The sequence below is a fragment of the Taudactylus pleione genome, unplaced genomic scaffold, assembly GCF_031769625.1.
Source record: "Taudactylus pleione unplaced genomic scaffold, aTauple2 ptg000015l, whole genome shotgun sequence".
Taxonomy (NCBI): domain Eukaryota; kingdom Metazoa; phylum Chordata; class Amphibia; order Anura; family Myobatrachidae; genus Taudactylus; species Taudactylus pleione.
This window is the reverse complement of record NW_028284417.1, coordinates 32,551,651-32,566,841: the sequence shown is the minus strand read 5'-3', so window position 1 is coordinate 32,566,841 and position 15,191 is coordinate 32,551,651.

Here is a 15,191-nt window from a genome sequence, read left to right as displayed (position 1 = left end):
GCTCTGACCAGAGCGCTCGCTCTGAATCAGGGCCCTCCTCCATTAAAATGGAGCGTCCTCCTGGACGCTCGTATAGCTGTGGGTGACCACCCACAGCATATACGAGCGTCCACAAAGATGGTCGCGATGGTCTTGACCATCGCGACCATCGGACTTGCGACGGAACCCCTGCAGTAGGGTTTCCCAGCCACAAGCCCTGGAGTGATTTTGGCTCTATCAGAGCCAAAATCACTCCGACTGACATCACTAGTAGTGGGAACGCCTCCGTCTGGCAGGCACGCCCCCGTCATGCCCACCAAAGGGGGCGTGCTGTCAGTCACCATCGACAGCATGCCCCCTTTGGTGCGAGACCCGGAGCGACAGCTTGGCTGACTCATGCGCGAGTCCGGGTCTCGCGCATGCGCACGACGGAGCTCCCTCCGTCGTGCGCATGCGCAGTGGGGAACATCGACCCACTTGCGAGCGTACTGCCGCTTGCGAGTGGGTCTGAATGACCCCCTTAGACCCAACTGGAGAGTGTCAACCATAAAGTTAACTGAGCAATGGGAAGGCTGCTGCAACTTTTGAAATTTTTAAAAAGAGTGGTTCAATAAGCAAATTTACATAGTCACTTTTATGTTTCAGAAGCAAATTTACTATACAACATACCAGGAAAGTATGATGTTCGTGATGTCTGGATTGTTGCAAATTATAAAGTTGTATATTCAAAACCACACTGTTTGGCAAGATGGAAGCATAATTCATCTGTTACTGACAGACTCAAAAATGCTGCACAGGTTCTAGTGTGATTAATTGATGCTTGTGTAATGCCCCTCCCTGATGTTGGTGGGTCACTCGGACAGCTATAGAGCAGACAGCTATAGAGCAGACAGAGTCGCAGACCTCATCAGTTCAGAGAGTGTCAAATCTGACTCTGTGCGGAACACGTGGGGACCCAAAAGTATAAAGATTCAGGTTTCCAGCATGAGAGGAGAGTTGGCCATCTTAGCTTAACCCAAGAGTGATGGAAGGCCTGTTCTTGGCATTTGAGGTGGTATGGCACTTGCAATAAGTGTTTGCAGAGAGCAAGAGAGAGGCCCCTGCAGAGGAAAAGAGGGTGTGCTACCTGGAGGTAACGTGCCTGCAGTACAGTGTGTATGCAGTGGAGAAAGAACTCCTGCTCAGTGAAAAGCCTGGAAAGAACCAGTGGAGGAATCCAAAATGTACAGAGAAGGTCAGTGATGTACCTCTTGTGAAGAAGTGAAGGGTAGAGGCTACTCAGAGTGTAATAGTGAAAGTGTCTTAAGTTGTGTATTAAAGATTCTTAGCATCAAAGGTAGTGCTTGCATTGTGAAAGGGTCATTGCAATCTGGCAGCACGGCTAGAGAGCTGTACTGATGGAATAATTTCCATGTAACTGTATGTGAGAAGAGAGAAAAATCCCTGAGACTGTCTATTGAAAGGAGAGGCCACAAGTATGAAAAGAATCTTGGTGACAGCCCAGCAGTGACAGATGACCTCATTCAGAGTTGGTCGTTGCGGCCGCACGGTCGTAAGGTAAAAGGGGCCGGATATGCAAATGAATGAGGATGCGGCCGTAAGACTAAAAATACGCCCCCTTCTCGTTCGCATTACACATCATCTCCGGGCATATAAGGATTAATTGAGACCATCGGGAACCATCGGAGCTGCTCGTAGAGCTTAAGGTTGACCATACCCTCTCTTAAGCACTACGATCTAGTCAGTGTAAAAACCTCCCATGTCACATGTGCCATGACACTACTTAGTTAATTATGCACTACCATAAAACGCCGTTTGGATAGTCAGGCACGCCTGCGTTCGGATCTCCACTCCCCCGTTCACAAGCACCTTCCCCTGTTACCACCCACAAACGCCTCATCCTGTCACTCAAACTAACAACCTGGCTGTGTTCAAGGAGAGGGCAATTTCTGATCGTAATAGCTAGTTTGCGCACGTGCATTGAGAATTTTATGCAAGCGCAGCTTAGCGAACATCGGTGGTGTACGACCGAGCGGCCGCAACGACCGACTCTGAATGAGGTCCAGAATCCCTGTCAAAGGTTCCTTTAAAAATACCTGATATTGAAAGGGGAGGTCAAATGATTGTTTGAGAGATATGGTCTGGCACCCGAGATTTATTTGTATTGTAGTCGTTGTCCACATGTGTCCACTCCACTTACCATAAGCACCTGTGTATCCAGGAGCCTTTTTTGGTCACAGATGCCAGATTAATGTCGTTGCCAGAGCAGGGGAGAATTACTGTGTGGAGGTATGCCACACAACATCTGGTAACCCTAGTAAGAGCATCACAGCCACCAGAACGGTTCACAACTAGATTGTTAAAATTGCAAAAGTCTGTCCAAAGCCAGAATATTAGGCCATGTTGAACTAGAGAAGCCACTTCATCCTTTTAATTACTGACATTTAAAGTTAGACCAGACAAGGGTTTGACTCCAGTGAACTACAAAAGCTTTATCTATATATACTATATAAAATCAGATGTCCTGACTCACTGACTCACTGACTCATCAACGCCCAGCCTAAACCTCTGGACCTAGAAACATGAAAATCAGGGATTATATACCTTCCATAAAGTAGGTGCCCACTAAGAAGGATTTTTTTAAAATTTGACTCCTCAGGGGGTAAATAGGGCTAAAATGTTTCCTCACCCTGCCTGACTGTCTCATTGGGGCTGTAGCACAGTTCATATTCAAACACCAACTGTAATCCCAAGTACTGCCAAACATCATTGGCAGTTGGTGTGGTTCCCCTATTTGAATAGTGAGGGAAGGGAATGTGTTACTACAGAGGTGAGAAAGGAAAATGTGTTACTACACATGTGAGGGAGAGGAACGTCAACTGTTTTACTACGGGGTGAAGGAAGGGAATGTGTTGAAACACGGGTGAGGGAGGGGAATGTGTTACTACAGAGGCAAGGAAGGGGAATGTGTTACTCCAGAGGTGAGGGAGGGGAATAAGTTACTACAGATGTGAGTGAGGGTAATGTGTTAACACAAGTGTCAGGGAAGGATTGTATTTCTACACAGGTGAGGAATGTCAAATGTATTGCAACATGGGCAAGGGAGGTTAATGCGTTACTACAGAGGTGAGGGAGTGGAATGTGTTATTACACAGGAGAGGGAAAGTAATGTCTTACTATAGCATTGATGCATTACTATAACGGTGAAGGATTAATGTGTTAGTGTAGTGGTGAGATGGAAATGGAAACAGTAAATATCTAAGGTCTACCCAGGTGAAACCGAGTACATCTGCTAGTAAATTATATGGGTCACAAAGTAAGGATTGGGTTGGCAGAATGCTGAAAACCTACTCTACATGTTTGAAACATACAGTATTAGTACTACCGCTTTTATACCTACATTCCGGGTCTGACCCAGAGGTTGGAACAGGGTTCCAAACCGGATCAGACCCAGAATTTAGCCGGCGCCGACCCAGGATATGCCTGAGTCAGCGTCGTTCACACCGAAGTAAACCATTTACACTGCAGGGTTTCACGGGTCATTCCCATGTTAATCCCTGCAAATTACCTGGGTTGGATTCCCGTGTCACTCGACCCGGGAATCCAACCCTGTCCCCTTTTACACCAAGGAGCTACCCGGGTTAACCCTGCAATAACCCAGATTTTAGCTCTGGTGTAAAAGGGGTATTAGTTTGTTTGTTTCAACACATTGGTTATGGAAGTTTATTTAAATATTATATTTCTAGATGTTTCAATACTTTAAGCACTGCTGCTTTTTTATCATGTGTACAAGCTACTAAAATACAGTCTGTAAATATTTATTTTCAGTTTAGGTATTTGAGAAATAAATTGTCAAGCTCAAAAATATTATAAGGAATACCAATGTTTGCCTTTTTTACTGATGTCTTTTAAATCTTGTTTTATGTTTTATTTCAGCTTTGTGTTATATTCGAGTCATAAAGCGAGCAAAATCATCTGCACATATAAAGCAGGGGAAGACTATTAGGTCAAGTACTAAATGGCTAGAGGCAGGTGAAACTAATTCAGCATATTTCTTCTCTAAGGAGACAGGGAATTTGAGTAAAAATGTATGTTTCACTTCAGCTCTGCTGGTAAAACCATTGCATAACGCTATTGAAATTTCACACTGCCTCTGCTTCAAATAAATTGCTGCATATTTCTAAAGCTGATGCATAGAACTGTAAATGATTTCTCCAAGATATATTTATATATATTTTTTTCTTTTCGTGAGAAACTCTGGCAGCTCACATTTTGTCTTTGCATTACTGTACTTCAATGCCACGAAAGACTACAATACATAACAAAGCAATGCACTGTTGGTGTGTCTAGGCCTGAAGTTGCTGTAGAACTACAGTATTCATTCTGAAAATTATACCCTTTTGAAGATAGTAGTTGCTGCTCAGGTTAATTGCAGATTGGCTGCCAACATCCCAGTACACTCGAAATGTGTGCAATAATGCTTTGTGCAGCCCTTACACAAAGCATTATTGGGCAATTAGGGGTATATTTACTAATGTTCAATTTTGATTTTAGTGTAATTTGACATTCGATTTTCATTTGATTTTGCATTTGGAGATTTACTAAAGGCAGCATCGAATGTCAAATTGAACATAAAATCGAATTTCACTCAAATTCCACTCAAAATTAAACATCAGAAAAACATCCGTAATTTACATAGACCAACACACAAATCTCTTGTTTACTAATATTGATTTGAAATCGAACACAAAATTGAACTTCAAATCGAACTTTAAATACCCAAATTAATAGACCTGCTTCATGCTTTCGATTTTAGCATGGCCAGATCTGATTGACACAGATGCATACACAGATCAGTAAGATTTGTGCATGCATTTGTGTGTTAAAAGTTCAAGAAAATTACGTGGGGTCCCCCCCTAAATTAACAACTAGCTCCGGACTTTTCAGAGCCAGTTCTGGTTGTGTAGATATGGGAGACAAAAGACGTAGTATATTTACCACAACCAGCAATGGGCTAAGCAAGCCAGTCCTGCTTTTGGAAATACAGGGGACAAAATGAGGGGTCCCCTGTATTTATCATAACCAGCAATGGACTCTTTCTAGCGGGGGTATAACTCCCCAGCCCGGGGAACCCCTTCTCCGGGTCCCCCTGCCAAAGCATTATGCCTGACCGCTAGTCAGCCCAGGCCGGGGATCCCTGGGGAGGTGGGGACCCCCCCAATAAAGGGGTCCCACTCTCCAGAGCATCCCAGGCTTGGGCTATCCCGGCACCCTTGGGCAGTGGGTGCCAGGTTGATAGTGTAAAGTGTAGTGTAAAAATAGATGTAAAAACATTGTCTTTAGCAGTAGAACTACAGGTCCCAGCAAGCCTCTCCTGCATGCTGGTACTTGGAGAACCACAAATACCAGCATGTGGAGTATTATGGGCCCAAAGACAAGACACACACACCGTGACAGTATAAGTTTATTACACACATACACACTCACACATATTCACATGCAATACCTGGAACGGTCCTCTTCTCCATGTAGGCATCCACCGGCTTCTTAAAACAAAAAAACGAAGAGCCCAAACCACATTTCTCCAAGAAATGCCATGGCTGAGCATTCATTGGCTGAGAGAGGTGAGCCTCCACCTCTCTCAGCCAATGAATGGTTCCTACCGTTGACTTCAATGGTGAGAACCGCAAGGTTACCAAAGGTTAACAGAGAGGGCGTGGCCTGCACGGGGAGATGTAGTTCATGGCCCTGCTGTGAAGAGCACCTAGGACTTGAGGAGGAGCTGCAGAGTGTCACTAGCACCAGGAGGACGCCATTTTTCCCCAGCTTATTTGTGTAAACACTGACAGAGTGGGAGACCCACTGTGACAGGCTGATACCTGTTGCCGTCAACTAAATTGAAAATTGTTTGTTTAAAAGGTTATGTTTTTAAATATCATAATAAAAGATATTCAGAGAAGATTGATTTATTACATAGCTTTGTGTGAATGTAAAGAGAAATGGTACTAAAGAAGTGTGTGTATATGTATATGTATGTACTTAAGATTGTCACCTCAGTATGGGTCTGATTCTGAGTCAGATGCAGACACTGCAGTAGTTGTATCTTTTGGCGCGTGTCTGCATCTTTATACAAATGCCAGTATAAATTCCCTCCCCTGTGTACATATGTGCGTCTGAATGCGCATGTACTGAGATACCCACTCGCAGCTGCATTGCCGTCAGGTGTGTCTGTAATGCATTATCGAAGTATCGTCGATCGCACCATTGAAACTTGTACTAGCCCTATGTTAGGTGCAGTTTAACTGTCTGACCATGGCCTCTTATGTGAGTGACTGTGCTACTCTGTATGCAGCCGCTTTCAGCAACACGCCTACAACACTCCCATAACACGCAACATTAGCTGGCATCTTTTTTTGTCACCCTCTGTTACCTCCTAAGAACACCCACTAAAATTCTCAAACCCTGCGTCCAAATCTATACTTAGATTCACAACGGATCGCTATTGCGATCACAGCGGCAATTATGAGCGGAAGTCTGCTGCGAAAATATGCTAATGAATGCAATCGCAAAGCCGTCGCACAGCCAGCATAGAGATGCCCATTACGGCTTTCTCACATCCGTAATACCTTGCAGTCCTGCGTATACATCGGTAACATTGAGTAACATCGACACCTCATGCAGCAAGTCTGACCTTACTCAGCAATTGCTAATCTCATTGCAGAGTACACAAGTTGTGTATGCCGTCGCAGGGATTAATTTATGCACGCCAATGCAACAGCGTTCAAACAGACAGGCACGCCTGCGTTTCTCTGACCACTCCCCCCTCACCACCCCCAAACGCTGACTACCTGTCAATCACTCTGTGATGGCTTACCGTGCACAATTGGCCAACTGCGTATGCTGTTGCAATCCGTAATGAATCAGGCCCTTTGTGCGCAGAGAATCGGTGTGCATGCACTGTGTAACTCAGGCACATTTGCAGTGCTAACATTGTACTGATTGATGATTCATATGGGCACTGCGTCTGACTCAGAATCAGGCTCTATGCTTGGATCACTAGTTATAAGATGATGATGAGAACATATCGAGAATACATCGTACACCTCAAGTTTATCATAGCTGCATCCAAATACACAGCAGCGTTGCTAAAAGCATACAACTCTGAAATAGGACCCTGGTTTATAACCTGTCACATATAACAGGCAAAATCAGAATATATAAACATACTGAATTGCGCATGGTGTACTGATATAAAACATACTATGATAACCAAATAAGGAAGACAAAAAATATATTTATAACAAAAATGGTATAGATATATTTACTTATTATTATCATTATTATTATTATTATTATTATTATTATTATTATTATTATTTTTATTGTTGTTATTATTACTATTATCATTGTTATTATTACTATTATTATTATTATTATTATATTTTTGTTTTTCTTATTGAGGACCAAATATACCATTGGAGTCAATGGGGCCGATTCAGAGACGCTCGCAAGCGCACAGCGTTTGCAAACGGCTCGATGTTACCCCACTGCGCATATGCCGCCTCCGGTGTGTGCATGCGTGAGACCCGTCCAGCGACTGCAGCTCAGTCACTACGGGTCTCGCTACAATACGGGGCGGGTGTCGATGGTGAGTGACAGCTCGCCCTGTTTTGTAGGCGGGGAGGGTTGGTGGCTGCACAAACGCAGGCGTTCCCTTAGGAGCTCCTGGCGTTTGTGGGCGGCCCTACTGCATCACTAGTGATGTCAGTAGTGGACTTCCCGATCTATTAGAGCAGGAAGTCCACTCGGGCTTGCGGGAGCCGAGACCCTACCACAGGGTCTCGTCGCAAGCTCGATGCTCACGATAATCGCGACGGACTCCAGGCCACTCGCACAAGCTGTGGGTAGTTACCCACAGCTTTGCGAGCGGACTGGAGAAAAAAAAAACACGCCCTGATTCAGAGCGAACGCTCGCCAGCAGTGAGCGCTCGCCAGCAGCGAGCGGCTCTGAATCAGGCCCAATGTACAGATTTCAGATATGTATTTCTTAAAAAAAAAGAGTGGCATGGGTAATACCTAATTGTAATGTGGGGGAGTCTGACTGCATGTATGATGTCTGTTTGGCACCCAAGGGCGATTACATGAGAGATGTTTATTTTGCACTTAAAGGGCATTTGAGGTTGGTCTGATGACATGGAGGAGATTCAATTGGCACTGAAGGGGCATGTAGGGGAGTCTGATGGCATGTGGGAGGTCTGTTTGGCACTTAAGGGGCTTGACGGTTGTCTAGTGACATGGCTAAAATCTGATTGGATCTTAAGGAGCATGTGAAGGAGTCTTATTGCATGTGAGATGTCTGGCACTTAAAGGGCATTTGACGGTGGTCTTATGGCATAATGGAGATTCAAATGGAACTTAAGTGCCATGTGGGGGAAGTCTGATGGCATGATGAAAGTCCGTTTAGCACTTAAGTGTCATGTGAGGATAAAGTGTGGCATGGGTAAGATTGTATTTGCATTTAAGGGGAATGTGGAGTGTTTGATGGCATGTGGAAGGTCTGTTTGGCACTTATGGGGCATGTGAGTGTGGTCTAGTGGCAAGGGTAAAACGTAATAGGGACTTTAGAGGAATGTGGAAAAGTCATATTGCATTTTGATTGAATAAATAAAATCTGAATAATGAGAAGAAAATTCTACTGCCTGACTAATGGTTATGAGAGTGGCAAACTGTTAAGATACAGAACACAATTTCTGACACAGTGCTGGAACTGGGACCACCCATTGCTAGAAGTATAGTTTTGCCTATGTACAATTTGGTAAGTACAGTAAGTAGCGAATGTGAGCAAGGAGGTTAGTCCACATGTTGATTCCAAACCAGAGTAGGTTTTATTGGTAATAACAGGATACATTTGATAGAAGACAAACATCAGTCAACACAACAAGGTATCAATCCGTCTTATGCTAAGTACTGTACAACTGCACAGCACTATGATGCTCCAATAATACAGTTACAGTCTTGTGCATATGCAGATACTTTTATAGAGACATTTAAGCAACATGCACCTGGGGTCTATTTAGCCTGATCTTTAAGTTTAGTTAATATTTACTCAGACATGTGATGTAATTTAGACAGAAGAGTCTTCTATTAATTACTATTTCCTCCCATATACACAGTCCATACAGAACTTTACATAAGTTATCTTGCTATATTCACATATCCCACTGATCCTACTCCAACACTGTTTTGTGACTAGATCATACAGCTCACCAAGAACCTCTGGAATCTGGCTGGACCCACATGCAATATGTAGCACTTATCCTCATGCATCAAATGCCTATAGCCTTTAGATTGTGAGCAGGGCCCTCTCACTTCATTGCCTGTTTGATATTACCTAGTCTTATTTTATTACTATTTTGTTCACAATTTTAAAGGCACAGTGGAATATGCTGGTGATATATAAGTAAATGTACAGTAATAATAATAATAATAATAATAATAATAATAATAATGTATTCAACTGTATATTATGCTGAGAAGTTCCTAACTTACAAATCAAATGTTCTGTTACAAGTGCATTTTATTTTGGGAACTTTGCCCTAAATGATTAGGACATTTCAAGCAACCGGAATATTTTTTAGCAATTCTTCTATGATACAATCACAGATATCAACCTTTGCTACGGGGTATTGTCATTTAGCTGCATCTGTGTATATGCTTATGAATAGAACTCAATACTAGTTACTGCAGACTTATAACCTGAAAAGAAATTTTAATTCTTATGGCACTCTGAAGAAAATCACTCTGTGTCCCTGAAGATGAAGTTCACAAGCCAGAGAAACAACCTTGAGGGAAATCTATTGAAGTATCATATTGGCAGCACATTCAAACTCACTGCAAATTGCTGGTTGTTTTGACCTCCAAACCACTGCATTTAATACTCAACTGTAAGGTTTTAAAGGCAAATGACCATCAATGTGCAGTCATGCGCCAGTGGCTTAGTGATATCCCCCACCATTCTTGGTGGAGGGATGCACATAAGGACATCTAAGTACAGATGTGTCTCTGCTCATCTAACCTCAAAACGCCATGCAGTGAGATTTGGCTGGCATGAGTGAGCCGTCAGGGCCCATGCAACTCTGCTTTTTTTTTGCAGAAAATGCGTCTAAGTTGCAATGCAATGCAACTACGATGCACCAGGGGCTGTGCTGATTAATTTGATATGTGACACTTGTATATCTGTGTGCGACTGAGACTGTAAAGGTGAGCATCTACTTGCAGACAGTGGAACGACAGTATGATTACAACATTGTAATCGTACAGTCGTTTCTCTTCCCATGCAGTACCTACACTGACCGATAAGTCGTTCAGTGTAGGCACCCTCCCTCATCCCTGAACATGGTCAATCTGTCGTTATCGGCAGATTGACCAGCATGTTAAGGTGATGAATGATGTCAAAAATGACTCGGGAGCGCGCATCGCTGAGCGTTTTTGACATTTTCATGCCCGATTTATGCATGATTAATGAGCGATTGAAAGATAATGATATCATTATCTTTCAATCGTTCATTTTAATTGGCAAGCGGATACCCACCTTAAAAGAAACTTGGCATGGAAAAAAGCTGTGGCAGCTGAATTGTAGCAGTTTGCATGATGATTGAGAGACTCAGTCGCACACAGATATACAAATGTCACATATCAAATTAATGAGCACAGTCTACTGGTGCGTCCTAGTCACATCACTCTGCAACTTAGATGTATTTTCACCCAAAAAAAAGATTCAAAAAAGACGCCGGGAGCTTGCAGAATCTCACAGGACTAAGAGCGCCAAGAGGGGCTGTTTGACGGGACTGCAGCAAAGACGAGTGCAGACACATTTGTAGCATTGGTCCCATCCTGGTACCCCTAGGCGGTGAGTACCAAGTTTAAAGAAAAGAACTGTGGACCACTTACAAAATTAAAGTGTTATGTTTATACCCTTTATGTAATAAAAAATTAACTGTGCCCTCTTTTCTATTTTAAACTCTTCTATGTGTTCACTTTTATTTATTTTGTTATCATCGGTATGTGTGTCTCCTTTTATTATTTTATTAAAACAAAATGTGCCACCTTTTATTTTTGATTAATAATGTACATTATGTGCCCCCTTCTATTTTTCATTAGTAATACAATATGTGTCACATTATATCGGTTTTAATCTATGTGCCATCTTATATTAATAAGGTGCACATATATTAAAAATACTAAATACTAAATAGTGTCCCCTTTTATTATTTTTTTTACTATATTTGCCCCTTCTATTATTTTTTTATTAATATATGTGCTTCGATAATTATTTTAGATAATGTTTGTGCCTTAATAATACAAATGACTATTCTTCAAAATTTCCTATAGTGCACTGACAATTATATTCACTTTTCTTTTTTTCTTGATCTGATGTAGTTCAATTGAGACTAGCGGTTTGGTTTTTGAGAAAACCAAATACACCCAGTGCAAAAATACGTTTTCGGACATCCTGCTTTCATCATTTATTGTAACGATACTGGATCAGAACCTCTATACACACCTTCCTATACCTTCTAATGTCCTGCCTATACCTTCTAAGGATGACGCTAGTTTGCGTACACAGTCACACCATAAATGAAGACTTAGACGTGGAATCTGTGGTTCCAAAGCACAAGTGATATTCAGGTAAAAGTTCAGACAGTTACACGTAATTGATCAAGACAGAATTTAAGCGCAAAAGGAAATTATACAGACCGTAAGTACAGTATACATACGCAGGCGCTTCCGGACCCAGAGATAGGCATCAGCAAGAGACCCCTCGTCATTCAGCATTCAGCACGAAGACACAGAACCAGCATTCGTGCACTCATATTTATACCCCCCCAGAATAAACAGGACAATAGGAAAGTCTGTTGCTGATATCATTGGTTCTCAGGGATGAAGCATCTGTTACAGCACATTTAACAAACAGACTCTCCCTGCCTCTAACAGCTGGGGGTCTTCCTCTTCACGCCTCTCGTAGCATCCTAATAGTTGTTTCTAAAATATACATTTTGTTGCTTGTAGGCTCTGCGATCCTTAACTCGGGAATGCATGATGCGATCTCCCCACGGATAACACCGGAATACTGTAAAAAGGATACGCATCAGTACAACTCCAAACATGACTTGTTTAGCATGTATAATACCTTAGTTATCAAATATCTTTATTTCTCAGCATTTAAACTGACTGAACCAACTTAAATCATATACTTTAGAGCTTATTGAACCTTATGTGTGAATATGTAATGTGTGGGTATTCAGGGTTTGAAATAAGGACGCTAGTTAACTTGGGGCAGATGCGTGCGCATAAAGCTAATAAAACAGCAGTTTCATACAAAGTCCTATGCATTCGCTAATATGCGACTAGTTAACAGCGCAATTGTGTGTATTAATGTGTGTATGAGAAATGGTGAAAGATACAAATGCATGGTGCTATTAGTATTATCGCCACATGTACTAAAATGTGAGTTTATCTAAAATGGCGCTTAGGCGGCCATTCACAAAATGGCGTCTTGCGATCTCATTTTCAAGATGGCGTCTTGCGGCCAGTCGCAAGATGACGTCGCCTCGATTAAATTTTAACCTGAACTTTTCTTAGCCAATTATTCAGCTTCGACAATTGCTACGTCACAAGGATAATATCTGTAGGATACATGCTGTTTTTCTGCATCTCTCCTCATGGAAGTATCAGCCCTTCACTGACCAACCTGGGACTAATTTTATCATGACAGCCATGGTTTTTCTCATATAGTGGAAAAATACACTGACTGTCTACATCTGGGACTGGTAGACAGTTTGATTTTATTAATTCATTTATAATGCAATTACATGTGCATGCATAAAATGTTTTTCCCCCATGTCACTTTGATGTAAGAAATCAATATTTTATGAATTTTCCTGTGCTTTACTTAACACAGATCGCGTTAACCTGTTGAGACACACTCCATGCTACAGGAAGTGCACAGAAGGATCCATTTGAATCTCCTCTTGCCCTCGCTGGGTACAGGCATGAACTAAGTTCTTTCCTTTGCAATAGGACTGTCGGGCAGCGTAAACTTTCACTACTAATTAGTGGCAAATGTGTGGCTGTTAGTGATTGTTTGACAGCTGCTTTTCAGAGCAGTTTTCCCAACAACGGAGAAATACTGAAATGCTCTTGTGGATTTGTGGTGTTTCGCAATCGGGTGTTGATAATGAATAGGCCCCTTAGTGCCTGATTCAGAGGCGCACTCAATGCCAATATTTGTACAAATGGTCTGTTTTTCAATTGTGCATGCATCTAAATGGGTATTCAATTAGAGGCGAAATCGGCCGATCGATCGGCCGATTTTGCAGCCGATTTCACCAACAACGGTGAAAAACGGCCGAATTTTGCCTAGAAAGTGGAGAAAACTCTCCTCCTGCCTGGGGCAGGCGAAAAAAATGTGAAAAACACATATTTGGGGGTAAAAATGTGGGGATTTCTTTCAGAACCCTTTGGAAATCCCCCTAATGATACTTTAGTGAAAACATTTTTTGTAAGTTGCGTAATTTGGCGAAAAACTATGCTGAAATTTTGGTAACATTTTTAGATTTCTTCGTGAAAAATGCGTTTAAGGTATTGGGTCTGGTATTTCGGAGGGCCATAAGGATGCGTCAAGTGTTTTATTCATCGCACGTTGCTGGCGCAAGTAGTTTTTCTGCTAAAAAATCGCCTGCGCCAGACACGTGCGATGTTTAAAACACTTGATGCATCCTTATGGCCCTCCGAAATACCAGACCCAATACATTAAACGCATTTGTCACAAAAAAATAAATGAAAATATTGACTGAAGTTTCAGTGGTCATTTTTCCTCAAAGTACGCAACTCAGAAATTTTTTTTTGCTAAAGTATCATTAGTGGGGCTGTCCAAAGGGTTCTGAAAGAAATCCCCACACTTTTGCCCAAAAATAGGGATTTTGCACATTTTTTCCCATTCTCAAAATGGAGAAAAGTTTTCTCCATTTTTCAATTAAAAATCAGTGATAAATTATTGCAGGTGCGATAATATCACCGGTAATTGAATCCTGCCCTATGTTGCTAAAAATCACAATTGCCATTGAGACTGCAGCTGAAGTGTTTGAAAAGTGCTGGGCATTCCTGGGCGGTGACTGTGAAGTGACTAGTATTCAGACATACAAAGATTTAGCTTTTGTCCATGGATGGGAGGGATGTCGCTGAACTGGTTGTGAACTTAGAATCTGCGCCTATCATGGGGCTGGTGCAAGCTTCGATGGTGCGACCAATGGTTACCTCTAAAGATGCATCCAGCTGAATTGTAGCATCTAAAAATGCTCAAAGTGGGTGTCTTAGGGAATGATTCAGATAGGAATGCAGTTGCTTATACGCACGCAATCGGGCTATTAATTCGCACTGCGCATGCGTATGCATCGCAGTGCACATGCGCAAGCAAGACGCTGCGATTGGGAAATCGATTGCAGAGGATACGCAGACCCATGAGAAAATGATTGAGAGGAAGTGCCATTTGTGAGTGGTGATGGTGGGTGGTCGGGCGAACGCAGGCATGCCAGTGCGTTTCAACGGTGTTTCATAGGCGTGCATAAATTATCCACTGTGATACCATACGCAGCCTGAGGTCTCATAGCGTGCGCTGTAGTAAGCAATTCCTGAGTGATGTCTGACCTGCCTAAACTGTGCATATGGGTCCAATGTTACTCGATGTTTTTGCAGTCTTGCTAACCATTACGGATGTGCGTGTAGGTGAAGTGGCTGTCCTTATGTAGTGGCGCGGCGGCATTGCGATTGGTAGAGATTAGAATACAATCTTAGTTGAACTGCGCGCGTAGGCTATATTCAATCCGTAGTGAATCAGGCCCTTAGTCCTTGCATATGCAGACGCAGGAATGTACACCAGGGAAGAGCTCGTAGCTATATTATAATATGGTTGTACATGTTACATTTGCAAAAGATGCACACACGGATGCAGCAGATTCTGACTCAGAATCACCCCCCTTAGTGTCTACACATTGATATTCATTATTTTATATTCACTTATAGTGATGCTTATTATTAACACACACTACGGAAATGATGTTGGTGCAGGTGTTGATACTGAAGAGTTATGTAGGCACACCCAATGGATGACTCAAACTATGAACAGCCCAGCTCCGTTCGCTATAAGTCGCGTT